Raw genomic sequence first — 13,269 nt, 5'->3', positions numbered from 1 at the left:
GCTCTCTGTCCTACTTTCTTAATATTACAATTGCTGTTTTAAGAAACCTTTCCAATTCTCTAGGATTTTATGCATGCCAAGGATAATTTAAATACACACTGAGAGCCTAAAAATGTTAAAATGTTAGATCAATATGAAAGCTGTTTACTTAGTGAATTGTGTTTATGTGAAGTGGACTTAAGGGTAGATTTTAGAATTCATACAAGATTTCCTCAATTCGACACATTAACTTCAATATTAAATGGATTTCTCTTTCTGTCTTTTCCAACTTCAACAGACAAATGCGTGTTCTGAAATTTAGAAATCAACGACGAGATAAGTGATAGAGGGGTTTATATGATCAATGATAACATATTGTACAATTATTTGTCAAAGTTTTCACAGCAGAATTATAATTATAATGGAGAAATAACATGTTGTGTTTCTCAAAAACATTGTGTGCTTTTAAAATCAAAAATGAAAAATGCAGTTTCTATCTATTTCATGTTAACTAACAAGATGTACTAAAATATTAGTGAAAGTCCTGTCTTCTTCCATCTGCCTACTTGGGAGTTTCTTAAGGAAAAGGAGGAAATACAAAGGCTGGGTAGGCCCAAGAGGGACACACAGATTTCCCAGTTACCCATTTCCTAGTCTTCTCTGTTTCTTCTCTAGAGAATCAAGATCTAGAACACACATTACACACAGCACACATTTTAGGAAAGAACAAGGCAAAGGCCATTTCAGGTAAAGTTTAGGTCATTTCCAAAGCAATTAGCATGGCTGAAAGTGATGTTGAGCTTTTGTAGAAACCAACACTTAGCAGACAGTAAAAGTTAAAAGTGCCACAGTTTCTTGTATCCTTTTGGAACTCCAGAACAGAATGTTTCCTTAATTTTGTTCAAGCAAGCGATAGAACTGGTGAAGAAAAGCCCCACACCTTTGTGCAAACCCCTTAAATTTGGTTCTGAGGCTACTGCGATTTGGTTTCATGGAATGCTGGGGCACAAGGCACCTTTAGTTTACAATACCTAGGGCTTTGATTACTTTAGCTTGAAAGTCTCTTCCGAAGCCCTTCCAATCCTACTGGTATCCCTCCTTCTCCTCCTCCAGACCTACGAGGGGACACAGGGTAGGGGTATGAACTGAGTGGTGCACATCTGTGTAGCCAGACCGTGGAGGCTGACAGCTGCTGTCCACTCCCAGACTGTGTACCTGAGCGTAGAGGCCACTCTGCTCTTCTGCCCAGCCCACTCCAGCCTGCAGTGTTGCTGCTGTCACACCAGCCGGTGATCTGATAGGCTTGTCGGGTTGCCATGGTGTTGACTTCTTGCCTCTGAGGAGCTGCCCAATGACTGGAGGTCTGGGATTAAAGCGGGAAGAGGCAGCGGCCGCAGCGAATTTCAGCGGCAGCTGCAGCAGCAAGAAACAAGAAGCGAGAGGACGAGGTCTTTAGACTGAGCTCCGCTCGCAGCCAGGGCTGCCGGGGAGGGAAGGAGAGGAAAGGGGGGAAGTTTGGAAGGATGACCACTCGAAGCCAGAAGATGCAAGTGAGGAGTTTGAGACCCGCTCAGGAATAACTCATAAGCAATCTGCACGCGCTGAGAGGGGAAATCGTCCAGAATTCGTTATTATTCACATAAGATATTACCAGGGCGGGGGGTGGGACTGGGGTGTTAAAAGGGACTTAAGTGGGTGATATACTGCCTCCCCAAACCCCCTCCCTTAACTTGGGCAACGAAGTAATTTGACAAATTAAAGAGGGGCTATACAGAGAACTTTAAATCTGGATAGCTAACTTATTCCGAGAAGAGAAAGTGCAACTAGACGGCAACCGAGTAAATGAAAATAGTTGCCGGGGAGCACGGCCGGCGGGGGCGATGCGGGCTGGTGGGGGCGGGGAGGGGGAGGTGCGGAGAGTGCGTGGGACGCACAACCCCGGACCGGAACCGTAAACTAGGCAATGAAAGGGAAAGAAACCGCTTCTGTTATAAATTAGTAGGTAGGTGAAGGTTACGCAAAGAAGAAAAGGGAAAGTAAAGCTGTTAAAAGAATAGAATAAACCCCCTGGGAGTTGAAATCGCAATCCCCCCCCCCCCGCCCGCACCCCCACCCACCCCCGGCTCTCCAATCCAAGGGGAGGAGGAAGAGAAAGAGAGTGCATTCTGGTGTGATGAGAACTCTCTGGAATGTCTGGAGGAGAGGATAGGAGCGCGAGGGTAAGAAGACCCGGGTGCTAAATAAATGGCGTGAGAGAGAAACGGGGGAGGGGCGGGGTAGGAAGGAAATATTCGGCGATTCACCGGAGGGACTTGGAGATGGAGAAGAGTGAGATTCCAGTAGAAGGAAAAGAAGTGCAGAAGTTCAGACCTGTAGCGTAAAGGAAGGAGGGAACGACTAGAGTCAGTAAGAGAGAAGGCGGAAAAAGGTGTGTGCTGCTGAGGGAGGGCGTGGGAAGGCACCCGTTGTCAACTAGAGGGAGCGACTGCTAGGACAGAGGGCAGAAAGGGCAGAGAATTGTACGGACTCTGGCGTTGGCGCGAGCACCGCGGGGCAGCACCGGCGAGCTGGAACCAGGTGCCGTGCAGCCCGCGCCCCGGCTCGGGGCGACGCAGGGACTTTTCTGGCAAGAGGAAGAGCTGCTCGTTCACCCTGACGGAGTCACGATTCACCGCGAGTCCCAAACACACGCCTCACTAACTACTTTACAGCCTCTTTCATTGATTTTCTTTAACAAATAAACAGAATACCCGTTGCAGCAACACTTCCTCTTGCTGCAGCTAGCTAGAATGCCAGAAGCTCTCTGATGGTTTCATTTCTCCGGATAGCAGTTTTTATATCTCTAAATAAATTATTTTCCTTCACTTAAAGGATCAAATGTGTGATTCCATTCAGTTTTGGGGAGTCCAGTCCTCGCCCCCCCCTCTATAATTTGGGAATCACCTTTTAGAATAAGTAGAAGACAGGTTCAGACACAAGTTTGCAGACCTGGTAAGGCTCACTGACATTTGCATATTAATTTTTGCTAATAAGAAGTAACTCAATTTGGAAGGAAAACGCCGGTAAAGAAATTGATTCCCTTGCAATTGCAGGGAAATTAACACTAGTCCAAGAGCCACACCTAAGCTACTCCCCTTGAGTTGTCTCTTAAAAAGATTTCCTTTAAAAATAAAGTATTTATTTTAAAGTGGCCCCCTTCAAGAGCGGTTCTGCTCGAGGTTCTTCCATACATGTCAAAGGGTTGTTGAATTATTCATTATTGTAATTACTATCATCATTGTCATTATCCTTTTCCATGTGGAAATAATTTTATTATCGTAATTTGATATCTGAAGAATTTCCTGTTAGTCGTTTGATAATCACTTTTTTCTGCTGAAAAGAAAAGTTTTGTTTATAAATGAGATAGGGAAAATGTTTTAAATGCTTTGATGTTTGCTATAGATTTCCGTTTATCTAATCGATCGGAATGCCAATAAAATCGATTAAAGGTTTAGTGTTTTACAAACAACCATTTTGTGCTTTTTGATTTTACGTTCAGAATGATTTTAATAAAACTAACGCTTTCCTTTAACATTCTCCCTTTAAAAAAAACAAATCTTTATCGTTTTTTTCTTTTATTATTAGAAATTGCCACTTAAAGTTCTAATAGGAAAATAAAATATATAAGCAATGGCCGCAATGGTTTAAATTCCATCCTCTTGTTGCTCAAGGTATTTAAATAAAGCCCTTTAAAATCTTGGTGAATTATATGCGATCATTCAGTGATTGCGGAATATTAAATTAAACTTAGATAAATCCGCATTGAAGGAGGCAGCACCCAATCCTAAATTTATTTCCCATTTTCTCTAACAGCATCATTGCGCTCCTCTCTTTGCAGTGACAATGTGCCAAATCTGGGCATTCTGAAAACATTTTCCATATGCTTTAACAGGGGACTGATAGACAAAGAAGAAAAGGAGATGATCTTTTTGCTCTGAGGTATATTTTCCTTAATCTTTTTCTGGTAGACTTTCACTGATAATTATTTTAAAGCAAAAGTTTGAAAATCATTTAATTCTTTTTTTTTTTTTTTTTTGCTTTCACCATTTTTTTTTTTCCTATCTTGTAATTTATATTCCTGAAATGGAATTTTGGTGACAATATAATGTAAAGCTATCATTTCTGTACCTTGGCAAACAACATTTGTTTCAAAATCTTTGATTCATTTAGCTTGCTAGCTGCCTTTTGTAATTAAAGATGGATTTAATTATACATTTTGTAACTTAGATCAGATGGGCTGTTTGTTTGCTGTAGGATTTAATGGTGCTTTTGTGTCTAATATTTAGGGATGTTACATACAGAGGTGATGGCTTTTCTTCAACTATAAAGATCTGGACTTTTTTTTTTTTTTTTGTCTTGGAAATGTGGATGTTTGGATGAATGTAATGTCCTGTTTTAAAATAATTCTGTTTAGTGGCTGGAGTTAATATATTGTCTCTACAGCATTTCATTGACTAAATATAGATGTTTTAGGTTTAAAAAGATCACAACTGTATCTTCTATTCAATGAAATCAGTTATTCTTTATTTTGTTTTTCCTCACTTGTCTATCTTTTCCCATCTGCATCGCTGTCTCTTACAGCTCTTCCCCAGACGGAGTGTAAAATTTTCGTTGGATACTCTTGCTGGAAATATCTCCTTGTATTGTGAGAAGGGTGTGCTTGTGACCCTGGATGGAGTGAGTGTGCATGTGTATGGTGTGGGGGGCAGTGGTGGTCCTCATTAATTTGCATAAGAGCTGTAGAAGTGCTTGTGAAGTTAGCGAAGTGCTATTGTTTGGGAAGAGACCTGCCTGATTTTGTTTATAAACACTGGTCTGGTTGCCTAGGGGGAAAGAAGGTCACAGTACTGTCTGAGCCCTGACCTCTGAAAGGCCAGAGTGTGTCTGACTTTTTCTGTCTTTCCTTTCTTCCTCCCTTAATTCTTCCCTCCTCAGACCCTCTATACCTCAGACTCTCTATAACTCCTCTCCCCTCCCCATTCCTTACCTTACCTGTGTCTAACTGTACATAATGACCCCCTACACACACACACACACACACACACACACACACACACAACCAGGTCTGAACCTCCAGGGGGGGAAAAAGGTAAAACCGATTTACTTCGAAGTTAAAGCAAAAACTGGGCTTCAGTCTGGAAAGGTAGAAATATATGGGGATATGGAAGTACAGAGATAGATCCCGGGATCAGGAGGGAGTCATTTTTATGTTGGGGAAAAAAAAAAAATGAGACTACGGAGGAGAGAAGAACGAGGTTGGGGGAGGGGAGGGAATAAGCGAACGACGGATTTCACTGCCCACAAACACGTACATACACACTCAAAATACCTTTCGTCTTTGAATGTCATTTCATCTAGTTCACTCTCACCATCAAAGAGAGTGTCCATTCTGGATGTTAGGTCATATTTTCATTCTCCCTCCTCCCTTTTTTAATTCTCAAGAAAATATACTTTTTTTCATAGTAATGGGAAGTGGCTCTCCCACACTATTTCTTGAATTATTTCACTAGAAATATAATGCTTGTGACACTTTCCCCAATAAGCCCTGCACTTTCCGATTCACTGTCAACTTCATCGTCTCCCCCTTACATACATACATACTCCTCCCCCCCCCCCCCCCCCCCCGCCACACACACACACAAAATAACAGACCTTGGTATCAGGTTTAAGTGTGTTTTGGAAAGGAGTTGCTGAGTTAAACAAAAATGTTAGTTAACAGACTGCCTTTGTTAAATAGCCCCCGGGAGGAGAAGACCCAACAAAAAGAGGGAAAGAGGAGGGGGGCTGAGGATCTGAAAGTGTCTATGGTGACATAAAGGGTTCCTAACGCTGAAATCACTTGTAATGCCCCGTTTCAAACTGAGCTCATCTATAGACCCCGGAAGCGCGGTCAAAAGACTGGGAACCTTTTCCCCTTGGGCTGGGGCTAGTCTTGAGCTGGAGGGAAGCGGGGGAGAGGGAGGTGGGGTATTTATTAGTGACTCAGCGAGAGCAGGGCGGGGGAAGGGGGGAACATACAGCTCAAGACTCATTAAACCGATTGTAAAGCCCTGAGTGTCCTCCGCAGAGATGTGGGAAATAAAATACGCCGAGGAAAATCTGGGAGTGGAAATTACCTTTTGTCTCAATGTTAATTACTCCTTGCTTCCAACACTCAACACCTAACCACCTGGTAGCCCTTTCTGGTCCTTCCCCAACTCGGCGCCGGGTGTCAGGATCCGAGTGCTCTGCAGTGGGCTTGGCTCGGCGGGGCAGCCCTGGAAAGTGCAGAAAAGGGTCTAGGGAAAGTTCTGGGTGCGGCGGGGAAACCTCTGCTCGTTTCACTTTGAAATTAAAAGTAGCCAAACGTTCCGCGAAGGCGGCGGTGGGTTCGTGCAGAGTTTAGGGACAGCGGCATGGGGGGTGGGGGTGTTGTGTGGGGTCAAAGGTTGAAGGCGAGGAGTCCGCAGAGACCTGAAAGGAGCAGCTGGGTTTCCCGAAGCCAGGGGCCGAGGAGGAGGGCGCCAGGGGCCGCGGGGCAGCAGCGCAGCCGGGTCGAGCCGGGCGGATCGCGCCCGCGCCCCGGAGCAGCCTGCGGGCTGGGCTCGAGCTCGCTCCCCTCGCCGCGCCCCTGCCCGCGGCGCCGCGCTCCGCGCCTCCGGGCCCACCCCTTGCAAACCTGCGGCCGCTGCTCCCAGCTCCCCTTCGCGCGCTGACGCGCTCCAAGGCCGAGCCCTGGAGGAAACTCTTGACTCTGTGCTAGTTCCTCTCTGCCCCTTCCCCTCAGCCCATTAACCCCCGACCCTCATCCCAGCTTCTCTTCTTAGGAAGGAGGTGAAAGAGGACGAGGAAGAGATGATTCAAAAGAAAACACACACACATACACACACACACACAAACGCTAGAAGAGGAATACTCGCTTGCAGAAAGGATTGCAAAAGTGGGCGCCCCTCTTACAAATCCTCCTTCCTTTTGTTTTCTTACTTAGAATTCGATAACTCCCCTCCCCAACACACACACACACACACACACTACTACTACTACTACTACTACTACTACTACTACTACTACTACTACTACTACTACAGCTGTATTTTTCAGGGAAGAGGGGATGAGGGCATAGAGGAGAAATAGCCACAAAATTTTTTAAATGGTTTTCCTGATTTGACGTTTGGTGTTTTGACATCAATGACATTAGTATTATTGATGATGTTTCAGGGAGAAAAAAGGCAAAAGAAATAAAGGAAAACTTGAAAACGAAATGATCATCATTTCCCTATTCTTCAGTGCCAGAAATAGACCCCTTTCTTCACCTGAGCCTGAAACAGACTTATTGTTCTCAGGTGTTACCTTCATCATACGCATTTACCCGTCTGAAATCGCAGGAAATGGTTTTTCCATCAGTGAGCTTGTACATGGAGCCCTCTCCTGCAAAGGGCTTGATCTTTTCTGATTTGAACCTGAAAGTTTCCCTGCCTTCATTTCCCCTCACCCTCTTCCCCCTACACGCACCTCAAATTGTTTCTTAAAGCCAGAATTTTTGCTCTCTGGGGTGTTTTTCGGTAAACAGTAACGCTACATAAACGCCTTCTTCACTTGCAAGTTACAGAGAATTTAAATTTTACCCTCGTGGGCATGTATATTTCTTAAGGCACATGGATAAACCCCACTGAGGTGCAATCAGACACCAACCACTAGCACACCGGTGATACAGTTGCTGTGTGTAAAGGTGGGGCTGTAAAGAAAGTAAATCAAAAATTTTAGGAAGCTGTCCACTTTGGTCAGATTTCTTCCCAAACAAGTTTGAAATGGAATAAAGTCTTTGGAGAAGTAGATAATTTTCTTTCTGTTAATGTTTAGTAGTCCTGGTTTCTAATACACTAGTACATGGACTGACTCTAGATTCTTATGGTGGTGATTTGCTTTTTTCTCTTAATAAAGACCATATCTAGGGTTTATTCTCCACTCCAAGCCTCTGCACTTTCATTGTAACCTTACCCAGCTGCTGTAGGCAACCAGCTTTCCTGATCAGGGCCTAGGTGTGCTCTTTTGAGGACTATGCTTTTATCCTCCCACGTGTTTTGTTTGTTTTTTAATCCTATTTGCATCAGTCTTAGGATTTTCCAAATGTTTCCTGATAACGCAAGGTTTCAGGTCCAGAAGTGTGTGTGTTTGCAGGCTCTGTTTTTCCTAGTGCTTGTGCAGTAAACCTTTCTGTTGGTATTTGGTAGATTTGGTGCTTAAGGCCCAAGACAAGGTTTTGGAGCAGATCCTGGCCATCCAGAACTTCAAAGGCCTGTCAACTCAAAAGCAGCTGACGCCTCACCTGTCCAGGAAGCTGGACATTGCAAGTATTTCCTGTTTTTAGCTTGTTTGATTTGTTACTCTCACCTTCTCTCTAGAATTCCTATTTTTGAAATATTACGTAGATGGTATCTACTTGTGACCTGCAGTATAGCAGTGTATCAAGATGCTATCTTTGAGGAGCAATGGAGATATACACACACACACACACACACACACACACACACACACACATACATACATACATATATATAGTCCATATTCAGTATAGTCCGTATTCAGTATAGTCCATATTCAGTAGGGGGTATTTAAAAGTATGTCTATTCCTAGTTTTAGTTAATTATCTTTTAATGAAAGTGTCACTCATATTCACATCTGTAATATTGGAAAGAGATAATTAGATTTTCAAATGAGAATCAGCCACCTTAAATTTTGCACCAGAAAATACCAAGTATATTTCATTCTAATGAGATCTGTAGTGGGGTTTTAAAATTCATCATAATGTGCTTCAAGAAAGATAATTCAACACACTTGCAAGATGAAAGGTTTTCTTCCTAAGTCTTCTTAAAGCTATTACACTGAACTTATGCAATTCTGATAAAATATTCAAAAATATTACATAAGGGCTAGAACCGTACCCTCACTATCATCCTCGCAACCATCCCTTATTCTCATTTGAAAGTTTACTTTGACTAAACTAACCGCTTCCATCTTCCACGCCCTGGGTTTTCTTTCCTGCGTGTACAAACGAAAGATACGTGTTCACATTGAGTGCCTACAGATCCAGAGTGCAATCCCTCCTTTGAAATAGGTTGGGCAGAGCGGTATTTGCACACTGCCAGGCACCCTTTATTTACATACATCTGCATATTTGCTCAGGACCCCGCATTTCGCCGTTAAAGTGCTTTCCTGTACGTAGCAGAATAAACTAAGCAGAGAAAACCTTTTCATTGCCCTCACTCCTCTTTCTGCTTAAAGCTTCCTAGTAAACACAGCTCTGGTCCGATTATAATTACTTTGCCTCATTAAAATAAAAAACAAAATTTTTTTCGAGTGGTTAAAGGGCACGTTTTGGGCGGTATTATGTTTTATTTGCTCCCCCTCCTTGCCGAGTGTGTGTGTGTGTGTGTGTGTGTGTGAGTGTGTGAGAGTGTGTGTGTGTGTGTGTGTGTGTCTGATGAAGTTTGGGAGTCGCGCGCGCAGGGGCGCGTGGGGTGCGAGCCCCGGAGGTCCCCATCCCCTGCCCTCTCTGTGGTCGCCGCGTCCCGGACTCCCGCCGCAGCGCTCCGAGCTTCGGAAGCCGCGAGGCTCCCGGGCTGCTCCGGGTCCGGGCTTGCGCGTCATTTGCAGTCTGGGGAATGTTGATCACCTCACTAATTACACCTCTCTCTCCCCCCTCTCCCTCTCCCTCTCCCTCGCTCTCCTCTCTCATTCCCAGAGTGCATATCGGGAATAGACACACAAAGACATGCGCACTCAACTTAATCAGCCATTTTTTTAAACAGGGCTAAAACGATAATAATTAGCAGAATAAAGACATATCGGATTTTCATTTCCTTTCCTCCTTTTCCCAACCCCTTCACAACCAAACAGCGAGACCGCGGTCGGCACATGCTTTAACTCCTCCCGGACCCCCGAGGACCGCTCCATGCCCCCCACTTTCTGCTCCAGCGTTTTTATTTTCACCCAATAAAGTTCGAGGATTATTTTTTTAATTTTTTTAATTTTTTATTTTTTAATGAACCCTCTCGTTTTACTTGGATGTGATCAGCTGTAAGTAAAATAAAAGCAAAACAAAAAAGAGGCGAAGATCGAGTAGGAACTGCAGGGGAAATGGAAAGTAAGTTTTTTCTTTAACTTTTATTGAGTAGTTTGTGTTAAATTTAGGTCGAGTATCGATTATCTTTCCAGCCTGATCTTGCACAATCTTTGATATTTCGCTCCCTCTCTCTCCCTCTCCGCCTCTCTCCCTCTCTGCGCCTGGCTCGCTCGCTCCCGCTCGCTCTCGCACACATCCCCTCAGCCCGACCATCTCTTCCGCTCTGCCCCCCCTTTTCTATCTCTTTCCCCCTTTTTTGGCTCCAGGATTTGCTCCGCCGAGGGAGGAAGGGGGCACTGAAGGACCTGATTTTCCACTTTCTTTGGGGTGTGTGTGTGTGTGTGCGTTTTTCGGGATTTAACTTTTGGATTAAGTGGCGGGTCATCCACGTTTGGCCGAGCAGTTTTCTCTCATTTTGCCTGTCTTTTCGGGTTCTGTCTCCACCGCGAGCCCGGGGCTTTCTCGAGGCGCGGGGAAGCTGTCAGCTCCGCGGCGGCGCGGACACTGCCAGGGGCCCCCGGTCGCCCCGCGCCCCCTCACCCCGGTCGGGATGACCCTTCCTTCGCACCCATCCTCCGAAAGTTTGGACGTTGGTCGATGGGACTCGGAGCCCCTCTCTCCCTCTTCTCTCCCTGCTCCCCTCCCCTCCCATTCAGCCTCGGTTTTCTCCTCCTCTCACCACCCCTCTTCCCTCGCTCAAGTTCTACGAAGGGCGCTTAGCGCGCCGGAGCTGCGGAGGCCCGCGGCTCCGTGCGCGGTGGGCAGGGGGTTCCGAGAGGCTGGGGCGCGAGCCGGGGCTGGGGCTGCAGGTAGACGCCCGCCCGCCGGAGAGGGAGGCGGCGCGGGCGGCGCGGACCCGGGCGCCGGCGAACGCCAGACAGGTCCGTTAGTAGGCGGGATCGCCGGGCCTCGGGGCCAGGGACCCGGGAGGCGGCCGCAGCTCTCTCGGGGCGCTTTCGCTGCTGGGTGTGTCTTAGACTGGAGGAGAGCTGCCCGCGGCTCGGGGTCAAGAATCTTTTCCTTTCCTTTTGGCGAAGGGCAAGGTGTGTGTGTGTGTGTGTGTGTGTGTGTGTGTGTGTGTGTGTGTGTGTGTGTATGGGGGGGGGGCTGTGACCGGTTGTGAGAACTGATTTATTCCCCGGCACCCCCAAAGGGGTTCCAGGTCTACAAACGAACTTCACCTTCTTCGCCTCTCCCGGCATCAAGTGCGCCTTCCGGCCGGGAGCAGCTAAGGGAAGAGGGGCTGGAATGCGTCGGGTCTCGCCTTCCTTCTACTTCTATCTCGTTCCCCCTCCCCCCATTCTTTCTGCTCTTTTCTATCGGAAAAATAAATAATAAAATTTCTCATGGAATTGTATAAAGTTTCTCTGCCGATGCCCAAGTTACAGAGGACTCCCCACCCAGCCCCTCCCACCCCCAGTCCCGAAGACGGTGCACTGGTTTGTATTTCTTTTGTTACCTGTGGTCCGGGCGGGGGGTTCCTTTCGGCCGCTCGGGTTGGGGTCCGGCCCAGAGACGAGGCTCCGGCGGGCGCCTTTGGCCGCGACTCCTCGCTTCCGCGCGGTCCTGGTGAGGTCTTAGCTACCGTTCGGTGAGACACCCTCCTTGTAGGTACCAAAGGTTCAGATCGCGAACACGGACCCCCCCACCCCGACCCCTACACACACATACACACTCACACTCAACACACTCACAGACACACACGGTCTCCCTACTCCCCCCCACCGCCAGCCCCCACCTTGCCTTTCCCCTCCCCCGTTCCAAAAAAAGCACACACACACAACAACAACAACCCCCCCAGACCAAGCAAAAACCCAAAGACAAGTTCACTGGCGGAAGATGGTGGATTGACACTGACTCAGAGAGGCAGGTTCACCAGGAAATCTGGCGGTCCCGATTTCTGACAGTTGCATTTCCTCTCCTTGAGTCCTCCCCCCCCCTTTTTTTATTAACTCTGTTCCATGTTTAATCAAGGATCATGTAGATGGCAAAAGGAGAGACAGAGAGAGAGGAGAGAGAGAGGAAGAGAGAGGAGAGAGAGACAAGAGACAGAAGGAGGGCTTTTTTTTTTTTTTTTATTGTGTTCTCCTGGATTTTCAGTGGCTTGATCCCTATAAACGTGGAGTGGTTAAAGCTCATATGTAGTATTATATTTTTAGTTGGGTGGATGGATGGAAGAGTCAGGGAGAGGCTGCGGCTGCCGCTGCCTTTTCGGATGTTGCTTAGATTAAGGCTGAGACTTGGCTGCGATTGGGACGCGACAGTGACACGGGCATCGATCGCTTCCATTGAGAGCAATGCAAAAACACAGCCCGGGTATGTAACACTCTCGGTACCATCAACACTTGTTTTACTTTATATTTACTGGCAAAACTGACAGAGCAAGCTCAGACTTTCTCTCTTTCTTTCTTTTTTCTCTCTTTTTTCCTAACTGAAGAATAAAAACAATTGTGTCTAGAAGTTGTTGGAAAGGATGGTTTAAATACAACAGAAAGGAGGGATTGGGATTATTTCACAATCTCTGTGACTGATTGTGTTTTAGAGTTTTTCTTCTCCACGGAGAAGCATATTAAAGAAAATGAAGGTTTTCTTTTTTCCTTCCTCTTCTTAAAAAAAAAAAAAATCCTTAAGGGAATATTTGATAGTTTTCAACGTTTGCGGTTTCAATCAGCAGGAAGGCACACAAAAATAAAAGATGGCTAGCCAGCTGTTTTAACCTCTTGCACCTGGCTTCAATGTGGGGCTCATAAGGTTTATACAGCTATTAAAAAAAAAAAAACTGTTCTAATATTTATGGCATAAACTGGGGAGAGAGTATCACTGTGTATTTATTCAGTAGCTGGTTGCTTTTGGATTTTGAAAAGTCAACTCATTTGTTTTCATTTTTATGTCAATGAAGATAGAGTCAATGAAATATGGGGGAAATATCATAAATCTGAAAAGTGATATGTACCTAAGGAACAAAGAAAGGTCAGGTAAACCAGCTGTGTAAGTCAAAGCAATAGCACCCAATTGTGAGGTAGGCAGGGAGAGTGGGCTCTGGGTCTAGGAAGTGAAAGTTGCCACTTAAAGTTAAAAATGAAGGAAACACGCTCAGCTTTATTGTAATCTTTTGCAGTTTTTAGCAGATGAGCCCAGATCTGCCCATT

General features: G+C 45.8%; 1 long non-coding RNA gene across 1 annotated transcript in view; it reads right to left on the bottom strand.

Annotated features, from left to right (window-relative positions):
* The window catches only part of LOC309835555, a 110,476-nt gene extending 98,701 nt beyond the window's left edge, over nucleotides 1-11,775 (bottom strand). The window contains exon 1 of the long non-coding RNA XR_014298024.1: nucleotides 11,580-11,775. This is a non-coding gene — a long non-coding RNA (uncharacterized lncRNA). The remainder of the gene's footprint in view (nucleotides 1-11,579) is intronic.
* Nucleotides 11,776-13,269: the final 1,494 nt, after the last annotated feature.

The sequence above is a fragment of the Grampus griseus genome, assembly GCF_964374135.1.
Source record: "Grampus griseus genome assembly, chromosome: 17".
Lineage (NCBI taxonomy): Eukaryota > Metazoa > Chordata > Mammalia > Artiodactyla > Delphinidae > Grampus > Grampus griseus.
This window is presented reverse-complemented; position numbering and strand designations above follow the sequence as displayed.